Raw genomic sequence first — 19,317 nt, 5'->3', positions numbered from 1 at the left:
CTTGGGCTGCACTGTGACAACTACTACACTACGGCTACAACCAAGAAATTTCACCACCGGGAGTTGTCGGACCTCCAACCTGTCGGTTAACAGCCGAACGAGCTAGCCGATTGCGCCACGGAGGCTGGGTCGGAGGTATGCCAAGAAGAATGCTTTTCTAGCTAACAACACGCTCAGGCAGCTTCAAATGGCTAAGGTGTTTACTGTTTCATGAAGTATTTTTTTCATTTAATCCACGAGACTACAGCAACAAAGTAAAATGTCAGATGTGTGCATTTCTCTCAACTAACCAAACTTGCTTGTGCTGCCCCGTGACAACTACTACACTACAGCTGCAACAAAAAAATGCCGCCACCGGGAGGAGTCGGACCTCCAACCTTTCGGTTAACAGCCGAACGTGCTAGCCGATTGCGCCACGGAGGCCGGGTCGGAGGTATGCCAAGAAGAATGCTTTTCTAGCTAACAACACGCTCAGGCAGCTTCAAATGGCTAAGGTGTTTACTGTTTCATGAAGTATTTTTTTCATTTAATCCACGAGACTACAGCAACAAAGTAAAATGTCAGATGTGTGCATTTCTCTCAACTAACCAAACTTGCTTGTGCTGCCCCGTGACAACTACTACACTACAGCTGCAACAAAAAAAATGCCGCCACCGGGAGGAGTCGGACCTCCAACCTTTCGGTTAACAGCCGAACGCGCTAGCCGATTGCGCCACGGAGGCTGGGTCGGAGGTATGCCAAGAAGAATGCTTTTCTAGCTAACAACACGCTCAGGCAGCTTCAAATGGCTAAGGTGTTTACTGTTTCATGAAGTATTTTTTTCATTTAATTCACGAGACTACAGCAACAAAGAAAAATGTCAGATGTGTGCATTTCTCTCAACTAACCAAACTTGCTTGGGCTGCACTGTGACAACTACTACACTACGGCTACAACCAAGAAATTTCACCACCGGGAGTTGTCGGACCTCCAACCTGTCGGTTAACAGCCGAACGAGCTAGCCGATTGCGCCACGGAGGCTGGGTCGGAGGTATGCCAAGAAGAATGCTTTTCTAGCTAACAACACGCTCAGGCAGCTTCAAATGGCTAAGGTGTTTACTGTTTCATGAAGTATTTTTTTCATTTAATCCACGAGACTACAGCAACAAAGTAAAATGTCAGATGTGTGCATTTCTCTCAACTAACCAAACTTGCTTGTGCTGCCCCGTGACAACTACTACACTACAGCTGCAACAAAAAAATGCCGCCACCGGGAGGAGTCGGACCTCCAACCTTTCGGTTAACAGCCGAACGTGCTAGCCGATTGCGCCACGGAGGCCGGGTCGGAGGTATGCCAAGAAGAATGCTTTTCTAGCTAACAACACGCTCAGGCAGCTTCAAATGGCTAAGGTGTTTACTGTTTCATGAAGTATTTTTTTCATTTAATCCACGAGACTACAGCAACAAAGTAAAATGTCAGATGTGTGCATTTCTCTCAACTAACCAAACTTGCTTCGGCTGCACTGTGACAACTACTACACTACGGCTACAACCAAGAAATTTCACCACCGGGAGTTGTCGGACCTCCAACCTGTCGGTTAACAGCCGAACGAGCTAGCCGATTGCGCCCCGGAGGCCGGGTCGGAGGTATGCCAAGAAGAATGCTTTTCTAGCTAACAACACGCTCAGGCAGCTTCAAATGGCTAAGGTGTTTACTGTTTCATGAAGTATTTTTTTCATTTAATCCACGAGACTACAGCAACAAAGTAAAATGTCAGATGTGTGCATTTCTCTCAACTAACCAAACTTGCTTGGGCTGCACTGTGACAACTACTACACTACGGCTACAACCAAGAAATTTCACCACCGGGAGTTGTCGGACCTCCAACCTGTCGGTTAACAGCCGAACGAGCTAGCCGATTGCGCCCCGGAGGCCGGGTCGGAGGTATGCCAAGAAGAATGCTTTTCTAGCTAACAACACGCTCAGGCAGCTTCAAATGGCTAAGGTGTTTACTGTTTCATGAAGTATTTTTTTCATTTAATCCACGAGACTACAGCAACAAAGTAAAATGTCAGATGTGTGCATTTCTCTCAACTAACCAAACTTGCTTGGGCTGCACTGTGACAACTACTACACTACGGCTACAACCAAGAAATTTCACCACCGGGAGTTGTCGGACCTCCAACCTGTCGGTTAACAGCCGAACGAGCTAGCCGATTGCGCCACGGAGGCTGGGTCGGAGGTATGCCAAGAAGAATGCTTTTCTAGCTAACAACACGCTCAGGCAGCTTCAAATGGCTAAGGTGTTTACTGTTTCATGAAGTATTTTTTTCATTTAATCCACGAGACTACAGCAACAAAGTAAAATGTCAGATGTGTGCATTTCTCTCAACTAACCAAACTTGCTTGGGCTGCACTGTGACAACTACTACACTACGGCTACAACCAAGAAATTTCACCACCGGGAGTTGTCGGACCTCCAACCTGTCGGTTAACAGCCGAACGAGTTAGCCGATTGCGCCACGGAGGCCGGGTCGGGGGGTATGCCAAGGAGAATGCTTCTGAAGCTAACAACACGCTCGGGCAGCTTCAAATGGCTAACGTGTTTAATGTTTCATGAAGTATTTTTTTCATTTAATCCACGAGACTACAGCAACAAAGTAAAATGTCAGATGTGTGCATTTCTCTCAACTAACCAAACTTGCTTGTGCTGCCCCGTGACAACTACTACACTACAGCTGCAACAAAAAAATGCCGCCACCGGGAGGAGTCGGACCTCCAACCTTTCGGTTAACAGCCGAACGCGCTAGCCGATTGCGCCACGGAGGCTGGGTCGGAGGTATGCCAAGAAGAATGCTTTTCTAGCTAACAACACGCTCAGGCAGCTTCAAATGGCTAAGGTGTTTACTGTTTCATGAAGTATTTTTTTCATTTAATCCACGAGACTACAGCAACAAAGAAAAATGTCAGATGTGTGCATTTCTCTCAACTAACCAAACTTGCTTGGGCTGCACTGTGACAACTACTACACTACGGCTACAACCAAGAAATTTCACCACCGGGAGTTGTCGGACCTCCAACCTGTCGGTTAACAGCCGAACGAGCTAGCCGATTGCGCCACGGAGGCTGGGTCGGAGGTATGCCAAGAAGAATGCTTTTCTAGCTAACAACACGCTCAGGCAGCTTCAAATGGCTAAGGTGTTTACTGTTTCATGAAGTATTTTTTTCATTTAATCCACGAGACTACAGCAACAAAGTAAAATGTCAGATGTGTGCATTTCTCTCAACTAACCAAACTTGCTTGTGCTGCCCCGTGACAACTACTACACTACAGCTGCAACAAAAAAATGCCGCCACCGGGAGGAGTCGGACCTCCAACCTTTCGGTTAACAGCCGAACGTGCTAGCCGATTGCGCCACGGAGGCCGGGTCGGAGGTATGCCAAGAAGAATGCTTTTCTAGCTAACAACACGCTCAGGCAGCTTCAAATGGCTAAGGTGTTTACTGTTTCATGAAGTATTTTTTTCATTTAATCCACGAGACTACAGCAACAAAGTAAAATGTCAGATGTGTGCATTTCTCTCAACTAACCAAACTTGCTTCGGCTGCACTGTGACAACTACTACACTACGGCTACAACCAAGAAATTTCACCACCGGGAGTTGTCGGACCTCCAACCTGTCGGTTAACAGCCGAACGAGCTAGCCGATTGCGCCCCGGAGGCCGGGTCGGAGGTATGCCAAGAAGAATGCTTTTCTAGCTAACAACACGCTCAGGCAGCTTCAAATGGCTAAGGTGTTTACTGTTTCATGAAGTATTTTTTTCATTTAATCCACGAGACTACAGCAACAAAGTAAAATGTCAGATGTGTGCATTTCTCTCAACTAACCAAACTTGCTTGGGCTGCACTGTGACAACTACTACACTACGGCTACAACCAAGAAATTTCACCACCGGGAGTTGTCGGACCTCCAACCTGTCGGTTAACAGCCGAACGAGCTAGCCGATTGCGCCACGGAGGCTGGGTCGGAGGTATGCCAAGAAGAATGCTTTTCTAGCTAACAACACGCTCAGGCAGCTTCAAATGGCTAAGGTGTTTACTGTTTCATGAAGTATTTTTTTCATTTAATCCACGAGACTACAGCAACAAAGTAAAATGTCAGATGTGTGCATTTCTCTCAACTAACCAAACTTGCTTGTGCTGCCCCGTGAAAACTACTACACTACAGCTGCAACAAAAAAATGCCGCCACCGGGAGGAGTCGGACCTCCAACCTTTCGGTTAACAGCCGAACGCGCTAGCCGATTGCGCCACGGAGGCTGGGTCGGGGGGTATGCCAAGGAGAATGCTTCTAAAGCTAACAATACGCTCGGGCAGCTTCAAACGGCTAACGTGTTTAATGTTTCATGAAGCATTTTTTTTTTCATTTAACCCACGAGAGTACAGCAAGAAAGTAAAATGTCAGATGTGTGCATTTCTCTCCACTAACCAAACTTGCTTGTGCTGCACCGTGACGACTACTACATTACGGCTACAACCATAAAATGCCACCACCGGGAGTTGTCGGACCTCCAACCTCTCGGTTAACAGCCGAACGAGCTAGCCGATTGCGCCACGGAGGCCGGGTAGGGTTGAATGCCAAGAAGAATGCTTCTCTAGCTAACAACACGCTCGGGCAGCTTCAAAAGGCTAGAGCGTTTAGTGTTTCATGAAGCAGTTTTTTCATTTAGTCCACGAGACTACAGCAACAAAGCAAAATGTCAGATGTGTGTGTTTCTCTCAGTTACCAAAACTTGCTTGTGCTGCACAGTGACAACTACTACACTACAGCTAGAAACAAAAAATGCCGCCACCGGGAGGACTCGAACCTCCAACCTTTCGGTTAACAGCCGAACGCGCTAGCCGATTGCGCCACGGAGGCCGGGTCGGGGGGTGAGCCAAGAAGAATGCTTCTCTAACTAACAACACGCTCGGGCGGCTTCAAATGGCTACGGTGTTTAGTGTTTCATGAAGCATTTTTTTCATTTAATCCAAGACACTACAGCGACAATGTAAAATGTCAGATGTGTGTATTTCCCTCAACTAACCAAACATGCTTGTCCTGCACCGTGACAACTACTACACTACGGCTACAACCAAAAAAATGCCACCACCGGGAGTTGTCGGACCTGCAACCTTTCGGTTAACAGCCCAAAGTGCTAGCCGATTGCGCCACGGAGGCCGGGTAGGGTTGTATGTCAAGAAGAATGCTTCTCTAGCTAAGAACACGCTCGGGCAGCTTCAAATGGCTAGGGTGTTTAGTGTTTCATGAAGCATTTTTTTTTTCATTTAATCCACGACACTACAGCGACCAAGTAAAATGGCAGATGTGTGCATTTCTCTCAACTAACCAAACATGCTTGTCCTGCACCGTGACAACTACTACACTACGGCTACAACCAAAAAAATGCCACCACCGGGAGTTGTCGGACCTGCAACCTTTCGGTTAACAGCCCAAAGTGCTAGCCGATTGCGCCACGGAGGCCGGGTAGGGTTGTATGCCAAGAAGAATGCTTCTCTAGCTAACACACTCGGGCAGCTTCAAATGGCTAGGGTGTTTAGTGTTTCATGAAGCATTTTTTTTCATTTATTCCACGAGACTACAGCAACAAAGTAAGATGTCAGATGTGTGCATTTCTCTCAACTAACCAAACTTGCTTGTGCTGCACCGTGACAACTACTACACTACGGCTACAACCAAAAAATGCCACCACCGGGAGTTGTCGGACCTGCAACCTTTCGGTTAACAGCCCAAAGTGCTAGCCGATTGCGCCACGGAGGCCGGGTAGGGTTGTATGCCAAGAAGAATGCTTCTCTAGCTAAGAACACGCTCGGGCAGCTTCAAATAGCTAGAGCGTTTAGTGTTTCATGAAGAAATTTTTTCATTTCGTCCACGAGACTACAGCAACAAAGCAAAATGTCAGATGTGTGTGTTTCTCTCAGTTAACAAAACTTGCTTGTGCTGCACAGTGACAACTACTACACTACAGCTAGAAACAAAAAATGCCGCCACCGGGAGGACTCGAACCTCCAACCTTTCGGTTAACAGCCGAACGCGCTAGCCGATTGCGCCACGGAGGCCGGGTCGGGGGGTGAGCCAAGAAGAATGCTTCTCTAACTAACAACACGCTCGGGCGGCTTCAAATGGCTACGGTGTTTAGTGTTTCATGAAGCATTTTTTTCATTTAATCCAAGACACTACAGCGACAATGTAAAATGTCAGATGTGTGTATTTCCCTCAACTAACCAAACATGCTTGTCCTGCACCGTGACAACTACTACACTACGGCTACAACCAAAAAAATGCCACCACCGGGAGTTGTCGGACCTGCAACCTTTCGGTTAACAGCCCAAAGTGCTAGCCGATTGCGCCACGGAGGCCGGGTAGGGTTGTATGTCAAGAAGAATGCTTCTCTAGCTAAGAACACGCTCGGGCAGCTTCAAATGGCTAGGGTGTTTAGTGTTTCATGAAGCATTTTTTTTTCATTTAATCCACGACACTACAGCGACCAAGTAAAATGGCAGATGTGTGCATTTCTCTCAACTAACCAAACTTGCTTGTGCTGCACCGTGACAACTACTACACTACGGCTACAACCGAAAAATGCCACCACCTGGAGTTGTCGGACCTCCAACCTTTCGGTTAACAGCCGAACGTGCTAGCCGATTGCGCCACGGAGGCCGGGTCGGGGGGTATGCCAAGAAGAATGCTGATCTAGCTAACAACACTCTCGGGCAGCTACAAATGGCTGGGGTGTTTACTGTTTCATGAAGCATTTTTTTTCATTAAATCCACGAGACTAGAGCAACAAAGTAAAATGTCAGATGTGTGCATTTCTCTCAACTAACCAAACTTGCTTGTGCTGCACCGTGACAACTACTACACTACGGCTACAACCGAAATATGCCACCACCTGGAGTTGTCGGACCTGCAACCTTTCGGGTAACATCCCAACGTGCTAGCCGATTGCGCCAAGAAGGCCGGGTAGGTTTGTATGCCAAGAAGAATGCTTCTCTAGCTAACAACACGCTCGGGCAGCTTCAAATGGCTGGAGCGTTTAGTGTTTCATGAAGCAATTTTTTCATTTAGTCCACAAGACTACAGCGACAAAGCAAAATGTAAGATGTATGTGTTTCTCTCAATTAAAAAAACTTGCTTGTGCTGCACAGTGACAACTACTACATTGCAGCTACAACCAAAAAAATGCCACCACCGGGAGGAGTCGGACCTCAAACCTATCGGGTAACAGCCCAACGTGCTAGCAGATTGCGCCAAGGAGGCCGGGTAGGGTTGTGTGACAAGAAGAATGCTGATCTAGCTAACAACACTCTCGGGCAGCTTCAAATGGCTAGGGTGTTTAGTGTTTCATGAAGCATGTTTTTCGTTAAATCCATGAGACTACAGCAACAAAGTAAAATGTCAGATGTGTGCATTTCCCTCAACTAACCAAACTTGCTTGTCCTGCACCGTGACAACTACTACACTACGGCTACAACCAATAAATGCCACCACCGGGAGTTGTCGGACCTGCAACCTTTCGGTTAACAGCCCAACGTGCTAGCCGATTGCGCCACGGAGGCCGGGTAGGGTTGTGTGCCAAGAAGAATGCTTCTCTAGCTAACAACACGCTCGGGCAGCTTCAAAAGGCTAGAGCGTTTAGTGTTTCATGAAGTAATTTTTTCATTTAGTCCACGAGACTACAGCAACAAAGCAAAATGTCAGATGTGTGTGTTTCTCTCAATTAAAAAAACTTGCTTGTGCTGCACAGTGACAACTAGTACATTGCAGCTAGAACCGAAAAATGCCGCCAACGGGAGGAACCGAACCAACAACCTTTCGGTTAACAACTGAATGCGCTAGCCGATTGCGTCACGGAGGCCGGGTCGGGGGGTATGCCAAGAAGAATGCTTCTCCAGCTAACAACACGCTCGGGCAGCTTCAAATGGCTAGATCGTTTAGTGTTTCATGAAGCAATTGTTTCATTTAATCCACGACACTACAGCGACCAAGTAAAATGTCAAATTTGTGCATTTCTCTCAACTAACCAAACGTGCTTGTGCTGCACCGTGACAACTACTACACTACAGCTACAACCAAAAAAATGCCACCACCGGGAGGAGTCGGACCTCAAACCTTTCGGTTAACAGCCGAACGTGCTAGCCGATTGCGCCACGGAGGCCGGGTCGGGGGGTATGCCAAGAAGAATGCTTCTCTAGCTAACAACACGCTCGGGCGGCTTCAAATGGCTAGGGTGTTGAGTGTTTAATAAAGCATTTTTTTTTTCATTTAATCCACGAGACTACAGCAACAAAGTAAAATGTCATATGTGTACATTTCTCTCAACTAACCAAACTCTTGTGCTCACCGTGACAACTACTATACTACAGCTACAACCAAAAAATGCCACCACCGGGAGTTGTCGGACCTCCAACCTTTCGGTTAACAGCCGAACGTGCTAGCCGATTGCGCCACGGAGGCCGGGTCGGGGGGTGTGCCAAGACGAATGCTTCTCTAGCTAACAACACTCTCGGGCAGCTTCAAATGGCTAGGGTGTTGAATGTTTCATAAAGCATTTTTTTCATTCAATCCACGAGACTACAGCAACAAAGTAAAATTTCAGATGTGTGCATTTCTCTCAACTAACCAAACTTGCTTGTGCTGCACCGTGAACTACTATATTACGGCTACAACCAAAAAATGCCACCACCGGGAGTTGTCGGACCTCCAACCTTTCGGTTAACAGCCGTACGTGCTAGCCGATTGCGCCACGGAGGCCGGGTCGGAGGTATGCCAAGAAGAATGCTTTTCTAGCTACCAACACGCTCAGGCAGCTTCAAATGGCTAAGGTGTTTACTGTTTCATGAAGTATTTTTTTTTTCATTTAATCCACGAGACTACAGCAACAAAGTAAAATGTCAGATGTGTGCATTTCTCTCAACTAACCAAACTTGCTTGTGCTGCACCGTGACAACTACTACACTACAGCTGCAACAAAAAAATGCCGCCACCGGGAGGAGTCGGACCTCCAACCTTTCGGTTAACAGCCGAACGCGCTAGCCGATTGCGCCACGGAGGCTGGGTCGGGGGGTATGCCAAGGAGAATGCTTCTAAAGTTAACAACACGCTCGGGCAGCTTCAAATGGCTAACGTGTTTACTGTTTCATGAAGCATTTTTTTTTTCATTTAACCCACGAGAGTACAGCAAGAAAGTAAAATGTCAGATGTGTGCATTTCTCTCAACTAACCAAACTTGCTTGTGCTGCACCGTGAACTACTATATTACGGCTACAACCAAAAAATGCCACCACCGGGAGTTGTCGGACCTCCAACCTTTCGGTTAACAGCCGTACGTGCTAGCCGATTGCGCCACGGAGGCCGGGTCGGAGGTACGCCAAGAAGAATGCTTTTCTAGCTACCAACACGCTCAGGCAGCTTCAAATGGCTAAGGTGTTTACTGTTTCATGAAGTATTTTTTTTTTTCATTTAATCCACGAGACTACAGCAACAAAGTAAAATGTCAGATGTGTGCATTTCTCTCAACTAACCAAACTTGCTTGTGCTGCACCGTGACAACTACTACACTACAGCTGCAACAAAAAAATGCCGCCACCGGGAGGACTCGTTCCGGCAACCTTTCAGTTAACAGCCGAACGTGCTAGCCGATTGCGCCACGGAGGCCGGGTCGGAGGTATGCCAAGAAGAATGCTTTTCTAGCTAACAACACGCTCAGGCAGCTTCAAATGGCTAAGGTGTTTACTGTTTCATGAAGTATTTTTTTCATTTAATCCACGAGACTACAGCAACAAAGTAAAATGTCAGATGTGTGCATTTCTCTCAACTAACCAAACTTGCTTCGGCTGCACTGTGACAACTACTACACTACGGCTACAACCAAGAAATTTCACCACCGGGAGTTGTCGGACCTCCAACCTGTCGGTTAACAGCCGAACGAGCTAGCCGATTGCGCCCCGGAGGCCGGGTCGGAGGTATGCCAAGAAGAATGCTTTTCTAGCTAACAACACGCTCAGGCAGCTTCAAATGGCTAAGGTGTTTACTGTTTCATGAAGTATTTTTTTCATTTAATCCACGAGACTACAGCAACAAAGTAAAATGTCAGATGTGTGCATTTCTCTCAACTAACCAAACTTGCTTGGGCTGCACTGTGACAACTACTACACTACGGCTACAACCAAGAAATTTCACCACCGGGAGTTGTCGGACCTCCAACCTGTCGGTTAACAGCCGAACGAGCTAGCCGATTGCGCCACGGAGGCTGGGTCGGAGGTATGCCAAGAAGAATGCTTTTCTAGCTAACAACACGCTCAGGCAGCTTCAAATGGCTAAGGTGTTTACTGTTTCATGAAGTATTTTTTTCATTTAATCCACGAGACTACAGCAACAAAGTAAAATGTCAGATGTGTGCATTTCTCTCAACTAACCAAACTTGCTTGTGCTGCCCCGTGAAAACTACTACACTACAGCTGCAACAAAAAAATGCCGCCACCGGGAGGAGTCGGACCTCCAACCTTTCGGTTAACAGCCGAACGCGCTAGCCGATTGCGCCACGGAGGCTGGGTCGGGGGGTATGCCAAGGAGAATGCTTCTAAAGCTAACAATACGCTCGGGCAGCTTCAAACGGCTAACGTGTTTAATGTTTCATGAAGCATTTTTTTTTTCATTTAACCCACGAGAGTACAGCAAGAAAGTAAAATGTCAGATGTGTGCATTTCTCTCCACTAACCAAACTTGCTTGTGCTGCACCGTGACGACTACTACATTACGGCTACAACCATAAAATGCCACCACCGGGAGTTGTCGGACCTCCAACCTCTCGGTTAACAGCCGAACGAGCTAGCCGATTGCGCCACGGAGGCCGGGTAGGGTTGAATGCCAAGAAGAATGCTTCTCTAGCTAACAACACGCTCGGGCAGCTTCAAAAGGCTAGAGCGTTTAGTGTTTCATGAAGCAGTTTTTTCATTTAGTCCACGAGACTACAGCAACAAAGCAAAATGTCAGATGTGTGTGTTTCTCTCAGTTACCAAAACTTGCTTGTGCTGCACAGTGACAACTACTACACTACAGCTAGAAACAAAAAATGCCGCCACCGGGAGGACTCGAACCTCCAACCTTTCGGTTAACAGCCGAACGCGCTAGCCGATTGCGCCACGGAGGCCGGGTCGGGGGGTGAGCCAAGAAGAATGCTTCTCTAACTAACAACACGCTCGGGCGGCTTCAAATGGCTACGGTGTTTAGTGTTTCATGAAGCATTTTTTTCATTTAATCCAAGACACTACAGCGACAATGTAAAATGTCAGATGTGTGTATTTCCCTCAACTAACCAAACATGCTTGTCCTGCACCGTGACAACTACTACACTACGGCTACAACCAAAAAAATGCCACCACCGGGAGTTGTCGGACCTGCAACCTTTCGGTTAACAGCCCAAAGTGCTAGCCGATTGCGCCACGGAGGCCGGGTAGGGTTGTATGTCAAGAAGAATGCTTCTCTAGCTAAGAACACGCTCGGGCAGCTTCAAATGGCTAGGGTGTTTAGTGTTTCATGAAGCATTTTTTTTTTCATTTAATCCACGACACTACAGCGACCAAGTAAAATGGCAGATGTGTGCATTTCTCTCAACTAACCAAACATGCTTGTCCTGCACCGTGACAACTACTACACTACGGCTACAACCAAAAAAATGCCACCACCGGGAGTTGTCGGACCTGCAACCTTTCGGTTAACAGCCCAAAGTGCTAGCCGATTGCGCCACGGAGGCCGGGTAGGGTTGTATGCCAAGAAGAATGCTTCTCTAGCTAACACACTCGGGCAGCTTCAAATGGCTAGGGTGTTTAGTGTTTCATGAAGCATTTTTTTTCATTTATTCCACGAGACTACAGCAACAAAGTAAGATGTCAGATGTGTGCATTTCTCTCAACTAACCAAACTTGCTTGTGCTGCACCGTGACAACTACTACACTACGGCTACAACCAAAAAATGCCACCACCGGGAGTTGTCGGACCTGCAACCTTTCGGTTAACAGCCCAAAGTGCTAGCCGATTGCGCCACGGAGGCCGGGTAGGGTTGTATGCCAAGAAGAATGCTTCTCTAGCTAAGAACACGCTCGGGCAGCTTCAAATAGCTAGAGCGTTTAGTGTTTCATGAAGAAATTTTTTCATTTCGTCCACGAGACTACAGCAACAAAGCAAAATGTCAGATGTGTGTGTTTCTCTCAGTTAACAAAACTTGCTTGTGCTGCACAGTGACAACTACTACACTACAGCTAGAAACAAAAAATGCCGCCACCGGGAGGACTCGAACCTCCAACCTTTCGGTTAACAGCCGAACGCGCTAGCCGATTGCGCCACGGAGGCCGGGTCGGGGGGTGAGCCAAGAAGAATGCTTCTCTAACTAACAACACGCTCGGGCGGCTTCAAATGGCTACGGTGTTTAGTGTTTCATGAAGCATTTTTTTCATTTAATCCAAGACACTACAGCGACAATGTAAAATGTCAGATGTGTGTATTTCCCTCAACTAACCAAACATGCTTGTCCTGCACCGTGACAACTACTACACTACGGCTACAACCAAAAAAATGCCACCACCGGGAGTTGTCGGACCTGCAACCTTTCGGTTAACAGCCCAAAGTGCTAGCCGATTGCGCCACGGAGGCCGGGTAGGGTTGTATGTCAAGAAGAATGCTTCTCTAGCTAAGAACACGCTCGGGCAGCTTCAAATGGCTAGGGTGTTTAGTGTTTCATGAAGCATTTTTTTTTCATTTAATCCACGACACTACAGCGACCAAGTAAAATGGCAGATGTGTGCATTTCTCTCAACTAACCAAACTTGCTTGTGCTGCACCGTGACAACTACTACACTACGGCTACAACCGAAAAATGCCACCACCTGGAGTTGTCGGACCTCCAACCTTTCGGTTAACAGCCGAACGTGCTAGCCGATTGCGCCACGGAGGCCGGGTCGGGGGGTATGCCAAGAAGAATGCTGATCTAGCTAACAACACTCTCGGGCAGCTACAAATGGCTGGGGTGTTTACTGTTTCATGAAGCATTTTTTTTCATTAAATCCACGAGACTAGAGCAACAAAGTAAAATGTCAGATGTGTGCATTTCTCTCAACTAACCAAACTTGCTTGTGCTGCACCGTGACAACTACTACACTACGGCTACAACCGAAATATGCCACCACCTGGAGTTGTCGGACCTGCAACCTTTCGGGTAACATCCCAACGTGCTAGCCGATTGCGCCAAGAAGGCCGGGTAGGTTTGTATGCCAAGAAGAATGCTTCTCTAGCTAACAACACGCTCGGGCAGCTTCAAATGGCTGGAGCGTTTAGTGTTTCATGAAGCAATTTTTTCATTTAGTCCACAAGACTACAGCGACAAAGCAAAATGTAAGATGTATGTGTTTCTCTCAATTAAAAAAACTTGCTTGTGCTGCACAGTGACAACTACTACATTGCAGCTACAACCAAAAAAATGCCACCACCGGGAGGAGTCGGACCTCAAACCTATCGGGTAACAGCCCAACGTGCTAGCAGATTGCGCCAAGGAGGCCGGGTAGGGTTGTGTGACAAGAAGAATGCTGATCTAGCTAACAACACTCTCGGGCAGCTTCAAATGGCTAGGGTGTTTAGTGTTTCATGAAGCATGTTTTTCGTTAAATCCATGAGACTACAGCAACAAAGTAAAATGTCAGATGTGTGCATTTCCCTCAACTAACCAAACTTGCTTGTCCTGCACCGTGACAACTACTACACTACGGCTACAACCAATAAATGCCACCACCGGGAGTTGTCGGACCTGCAACCTTTCGGTTAACAGCCCAACGTGCTAGCCGATTGCGCCACGGAGGCCGGGTAGGGTTGTGTGCCAAGAAGAATGCTTCTCTAGCTAACAACACGCTCGGGCAGCTTCAAAAGGCTAGAGCGTTTAGTGTTTCATGAAGTAATTTTTTCATTTAGTCCACGAGACTACAGCAACAAAGCAAAATGTCAGATGTGTGTGTTTCTCTCAATTAAAAAAACTTGCTTGTGCTGCACAGTGACAACTAGTACATTGCAGCTAGAACCGAAAAATGCCGCCAACGGGAGGAACCGAACCAACAACCTTTCGGTTAACAACTGAATGCGCTAGCCGATTGCGTCACGGAGGCCGGGTCGGGGGGTATGCCAAGAAGAATGCTTCTCCAGCTAACAACACGCTCGGGCAGCTTCAAATGGCTAGATCGTTTAGTGTTTCATGAAGCAATTGTTTCATTTAATCCACGACACTACAGCGACCAAGTAAAATGTCAAATTTGTGCATTTCTCTCAACTAACCAAACGTGCTTGTGCTGCACCGTGACAACTACTACACTACAGCTACAACCAAAAAAATGCCACCACCGGGAGGAGTCGGACCTCAAACCTTTCGGTTAACAGCCGAACGTGCTAGCCGATTGCGCCACGGAGGCCGGGTCGGGGGGTATGCCAAGAAGAATGCTTCTCTAGCTAACAACACGCTCGGGCGGCTTCAAATGGCTAGGGTGTTGAGTGTTTAATAAAGCATTTTTTTTTTTCATTTAATCCACGAGACTACAGCAACAAAGTAAAATGTCATATGTGTACATTTCTCTCAACTAACCAAACTCTTGTGCTCACCGTGACAACTACTATACTACAGCTACAACCAAAAAATGCCACCACCGGGAGTTGTCGGACCTCCAACCTTTCGGTTAACAGCCGAACGTGCTAGCCGATTGCGCCACGGAGGCCGGGTCGGGGGGTGTGCCAAGACGAATGCTTCTCTAGCTAACAACACTCTCGGGCAGCTTCAAATGGCTAGGGTGTTGAATGTTTCATAAAGCATTTTTTTCATTCAATCCACGAGACTACAGCAACAAAGTAAAATTTCAGATGTGTGCATTTCTCTCAACTAACCAAACTTGCTTGTGCTGCACCGTGAACTACTATATTACGGCTACAACCAAAAAATGCCACCACCGGGAGTTGTCGGACCTCCAACCTTTCGGTTAACAGCCGTACGTGCTAGCCGATTGCGCCACGGAGGCCGGGTCGGAGGTATGCCAAGAAGAATGCTTTTCTAGCTACCAACACGCTCAGGCAGCTTCAAATGGCTAAGGTGTTTACTGTTTCATGAAGTATTTTTTTTTTCATTTAATCCACGAGACTACAGCAACAAAGTAAAATGTCAGATGTGTGCATTTCTCTCAACTAACCAAACTTGCTTGTGCTGCACCGTGACAACTACTACACTACAGCTGCAACAAAAAAATGCCGCCACCGGGAGGAGTCGGACCTCCAACCTTTCGGTTAACAGCCGAACGCGCTAGCCGATTGCGCCACGGAGGCTGGGTCGGGGGGTATGCCAAGGAGAATGCTTCTAAAGTTAACAACACGCTCGGGCAGCTTCAAATGGCTAACGTGTTTACTGTTTCATGAAGCATTTTTTTTTTCATTTAACCCACGAGAGTACAGCAAGAAAGTAAAATGTCAGATGTGTGCATTTCTCTCAACTAACCAAACTTGCTTGTGCTGCACCGTGAACTACTATATTACGGCTACAACCAAAAAATGCCACCACCGGGAGTTGTCGGACCTCCAACCTTTCGGTTAACAGCCGTACGTGCTAGCCGATTGCGCCACGGAGGCCGGGTCGGAGGTATGCCAAGAAGAATGCTTTTCTAGCTACCAACACGCTCAGGCAGCTTCAAATGGCTAAGGTGTTTACTGTTTCATGAAGTATTTTTTTTTTTCATTTAATCCACGAGACTACAGCAACAAAGTAAAATGTCAGATGTGTGCATTTCTCTCAACTAACCAAACTTGCTTGTGCTGCACCGTGACAACTACTACACTACAGCTGCAACAAAAAAATGCCGCCACCGGGAGGACTCGTTCCGGCAACCTTTCAGTTAACAGCCGAACGCGCTAGCCGATTGCGCAACGGAGGCCGGGTCAGGTGGTATGCCAAGACGAATGCTTCTCTAGCTAACAACACTCTCGGGCAGCTTCAAATGGCTAGGGTGTTGAATGTTTCATAAAGCATTTTTTTCATTCAATCCACGAGACTACAGCAACAAAGTAAAATTTCAGATGTGTGCATTTCTCTCAACTAACCAAACTTGCTTGTGCTGCACCGTGAACTACTATATTACGGCTACAACCAAAAAATGCCACCACCGGGAGTTGTCGGACCTCCAACCTTTCGGTTAACAGCCGTACGTGCTAGCCGATTGCGCCACGGAGGCCGGGTCGGAGGTATGCCAAGAAGAATGCTTTTCTAGCTAACAACACGCTCAGGCAGCTTCAAATGGCTAAGGTGTTTACTGTTTCATGAAGTATTTTTTTTTTCATTTAATCCACGAGACTACAGCAACAAAGTAAAATGTCAGATGTGTGCATTTCTCTCAACTAACCAAACTTGCTTGGGCTGGACTGGGACAACTACTACACTACGGCTACAACCAAGAAATTTCACCACCGTGAGTTGTCGGACCTCCAACCTTTCGGTTAACAGCCGTACGTGCTAGCCGATTGCGCCACGGAGGCCGGGTCGGAGGTATGCCAAGAAGAATGCTTTTCTAGCTAACAACACGCTCAGGCAGCTTCAAATGGCTAAGGTGTTTACTGTTTCATGAAGTATTTTTTTTTTTCATTTAATCCACGAGACTACAGCAACAAAGTAAAATGTCAGATGTGTGCATTTCTCTCAACTAACCAAACTTGCTTGGGCTGGACTGGGACAACTACTACACTACGGCTACAACCAAGAAATTTCACCACCGGGAGTTGTCGGACCTCCAACCTTTCGGTTAACAGCCGTACGTGCTAGCCGATTGCGCCACGGAGGCCGGGTCGGAGGTATGCCAAGAAGAATGCTTTTCTAGCTAACAACACGCTCAGGCAGCTTCAAATGGCCAAGGTGTTTACTGTTTCATGAAGTATTTTTTTTTTTCATTTAATCCACGAGACTACAGCAACAAAGTAAAATGTCAGATGTGTGCATTTCTCTCAACTAACCAAACTTGCTTGGGCTGGACTGGGACAACTACTACACTACGGCTACAACCAAGAAATTTCACCACCGGGAGTTGTCGGACCTCCAACCTTTCGGTTAACAGCCGTACGTGCTAGCCGATTGCGCCACGGAGGCTGGGTCGGAGGTATGCCAAGAAGAATGCTTTTCTAGCTAACAACACGCTCAGGCAGCTTCAAATGGCCAAGGTGTTTACTGTTTCATGAAGTATTTTTTTTTTTTCATTTAATCCACGAGACTACAGCAACAAAGTAAAATGTCAGATGTGTGCATTTCTCTCAACTAACCAAACTTGCTTGGGCTGGACTGGGACAACTACTACACTACGGCTACAACCAAGAAATTTCACCACCGGGAGTTGTCGGACCTCCAACCTTTCGGTTAACAGCCGTACGTGCTAGCCGATTGCGCCACGGAGGCCGGGTCGGAGGTATGCCAAGAAGAATGCTTTTCTAGCTAACAACACGCTCAGGCAGCTTCAAATGGCCAAGGTGTTTACTGTTTCATGAAGTATTTTTTTTTTTCATTTAATCCACGAGACTACAGCAACAAAGTAAAATGTCAGATGTGTGCATTTCTCTCAACTAACCAAACTTGCTTGGGCTGGACTGGGACAACTACTACACTACGGCTACAACCAAGAAATTTCACCACCGGGAGATGTCGGACCTCCAACCTTTCGGTTAACAGCCGTACGTGCTAGCCGATTGCGCCACGGAGGCCGGGTCGGAGGTATGCCAAGAAGAATGCTTTTCTAGCTAACAACACGCTCAGGCAGCTTCAAATGGCCAAGGTGTTTACTGTTTCATGAAGTATTTTTTTTTTTCATTTAATCCACGAGACTACAGCAACAAAGTAAAATGTCAGATGTGTGCATTTCTCTCAACTAACCAAACTTGCTTGGGCTGGACTGGGACAACTACTACACTACGGCTACAACCAAGAAATTTCACCACCGGGAGTTGTCGGACCTCCAACCTTTCGGTTAACAGCCGTACGTGCTAGCCGATTGCGCCACGGAGGCCGGGTCGGAGGTATGCCAAGAAGAATGCTTTTCTAGCTAACAACACGCTCAGGCAGCTTCAAATGGCTAAGGTGTTTACTGTTTCATGAAGTATTTTTTTTCATTTAATCCACGAGACTACAGCAACAAAGTAAAATGTCAGATGTGTGCATTTCTCTCAACTAACCAAACTTGCTTGTGCTGCACCGTGACAACTACTACACTACAGCTGCAACAAAAAAATGCCGCCACCGGGAGGAGTCGGACCTCCAACCTTTCGGTTACCAGCCGAACGCGCTAGCCGATTGCGCCACGGAGGCTGGGTCGGGGGGTATGCCAAGGAGAATGCTTCTAAAGCTAACAACACGCTCGGGCAGCTTCAAATGGCTAACGTGTTTACTGTTTCATGAAGCATTTTTTTTTTTCATTTAACCCACGAGAGTACAGCAAGAAAGTAAAATGTCAGATGTGTGCATTTCTCTCCACTAACCAAACTTGCTTGTGCTGCACCGTGACGACTACTACATTACGGCTACTACCATAAAATGCCACCACCGGGAGTTGTCGGACCTCCAACCTCTCGGTTAACAGCCGAACGAGGTAGCCGATTGCGCCACGGAGGCCAGGTCGGAGGGTGTGCCAAGAAGAATGCTTCTCTAGCTAACAACACTCTCGGGCAGCTTCAAATGGCTAGGGTGTTTAGTGTTTCATGAAATATTTTTTTGATTAAATCCACGAGACCACAGCAACAAAGTAAAATGTCAGATGTGTGCATTTCTCTCAACTAACCAAACTTGCTTGTGCTGCACCGTGACAACTACTACACTGCAGCTGCAACAAAAAAATGCCGCCACCGGGAGGACTCGTTCCGGCAACCTTTCAGTTAACAGCCGAACGCGCTAGCCGATTGCGCAACGGAGGCCGGGTCAGGTGGTATGCCAAGAAGAATGCTTCTCTAGCTAACAACACGCTCGGGCAGCTTCAAATGGCTAAGGTGTTGAGTGTTTCATGAAGCATTTTTTTCATTAAATCCACGAGACTACAACAACAAAGTTAAATGTAAGGTGTGTGCATTTCTCTCAACTAACCAAACTTGCTTGTGCTGCACCGTGACGACAACTACATTACAGCTACAACCAAAAAATGCCACCACCGGGAGTTTTTGGACCTCCAACCTTTCGGTTAACAGCCGAACGAGCTAGCCGATTGCGCCACGGAGGCCGGGTCGGAGGTGTGCCA

General features: G+C 47.2%; 5 non-coding genes across 5 annotated transcripts; all 5 read right to left on the bottom strand.

Moving 5' to 3' along the window:
* Positions 1-4,826: 4,826 nt before the first annotated feature.
* Positions 4,827-4,900, bottom strand: TRNAN-GUU (transfer RNA asparagine (anticodon GUU)). The gene has a single exon. It is a non-coding gene; the product is annotated as a tRNA-Asn (tRNA).
* Positions 4,901-6,025: 1,125 nt separating this feature from the next.
* TRNAN-GUU (transfer RNA asparagine (anticodon GUU)) lies at positions 6,026-6,099 on the bottom strand. The gene has a single exon. It is a non-coding gene; the product is annotated as a tRNA-Asn (tRNA).
* Positions 6,100-11,118: 5,019 nt separating this feature from the next.
* TRNAN-GUU (transfer RNA asparagine (anticodon GUU)) lies at positions 11,119-11,192 on the bottom strand. Its single transcript has one exon. It is a non-coding gene; the product is annotated as a tRNA-Asn (tRNA).
* Positions 11,193-12,317: 1,125 nt separating this feature from the next.
* TRNAN-GUU (transfer RNA asparagine (anticodon GUU)) lies at positions 12,318-12,391 on the bottom strand. The gene has a single exon. It is a non-coding gene; the product is annotated as a tRNA-Asn (tRNA).
* Positions 12,392-18,324: 5,933 nt separating this feature from the next.
* TRNAT-GGU (transfer RNA threonine (anticodon GGU)) lies at positions 18,325-18,398 on the bottom strand. Its single transcript has one exon. It is a non-coding gene; the product is annotated as a tRNA-Thr (tRNA).
* Positions 18,399-19,317: the final 919 nt, after the last annotated feature.

This window comes from Amblyomma maculatum, chromosome 7, assembly GCF_055883805.1.
Source record: "Amblyomma maculatum isolate TAMU_Amacu chromosome 7, ASM5588380v1, whole genome shotgun sequence".
Classification (NCBI taxonomy): Eukaryota; Metazoa; Arthropoda; class Arachnida; order Ixodida; family Ixodidae; genus Amblyomma; species Amblyomma maculatum.
Note: the sequence above shows the minus strand (reverse complement) of the source record. Positions and strands in the feature narration are given on the sequence as shown.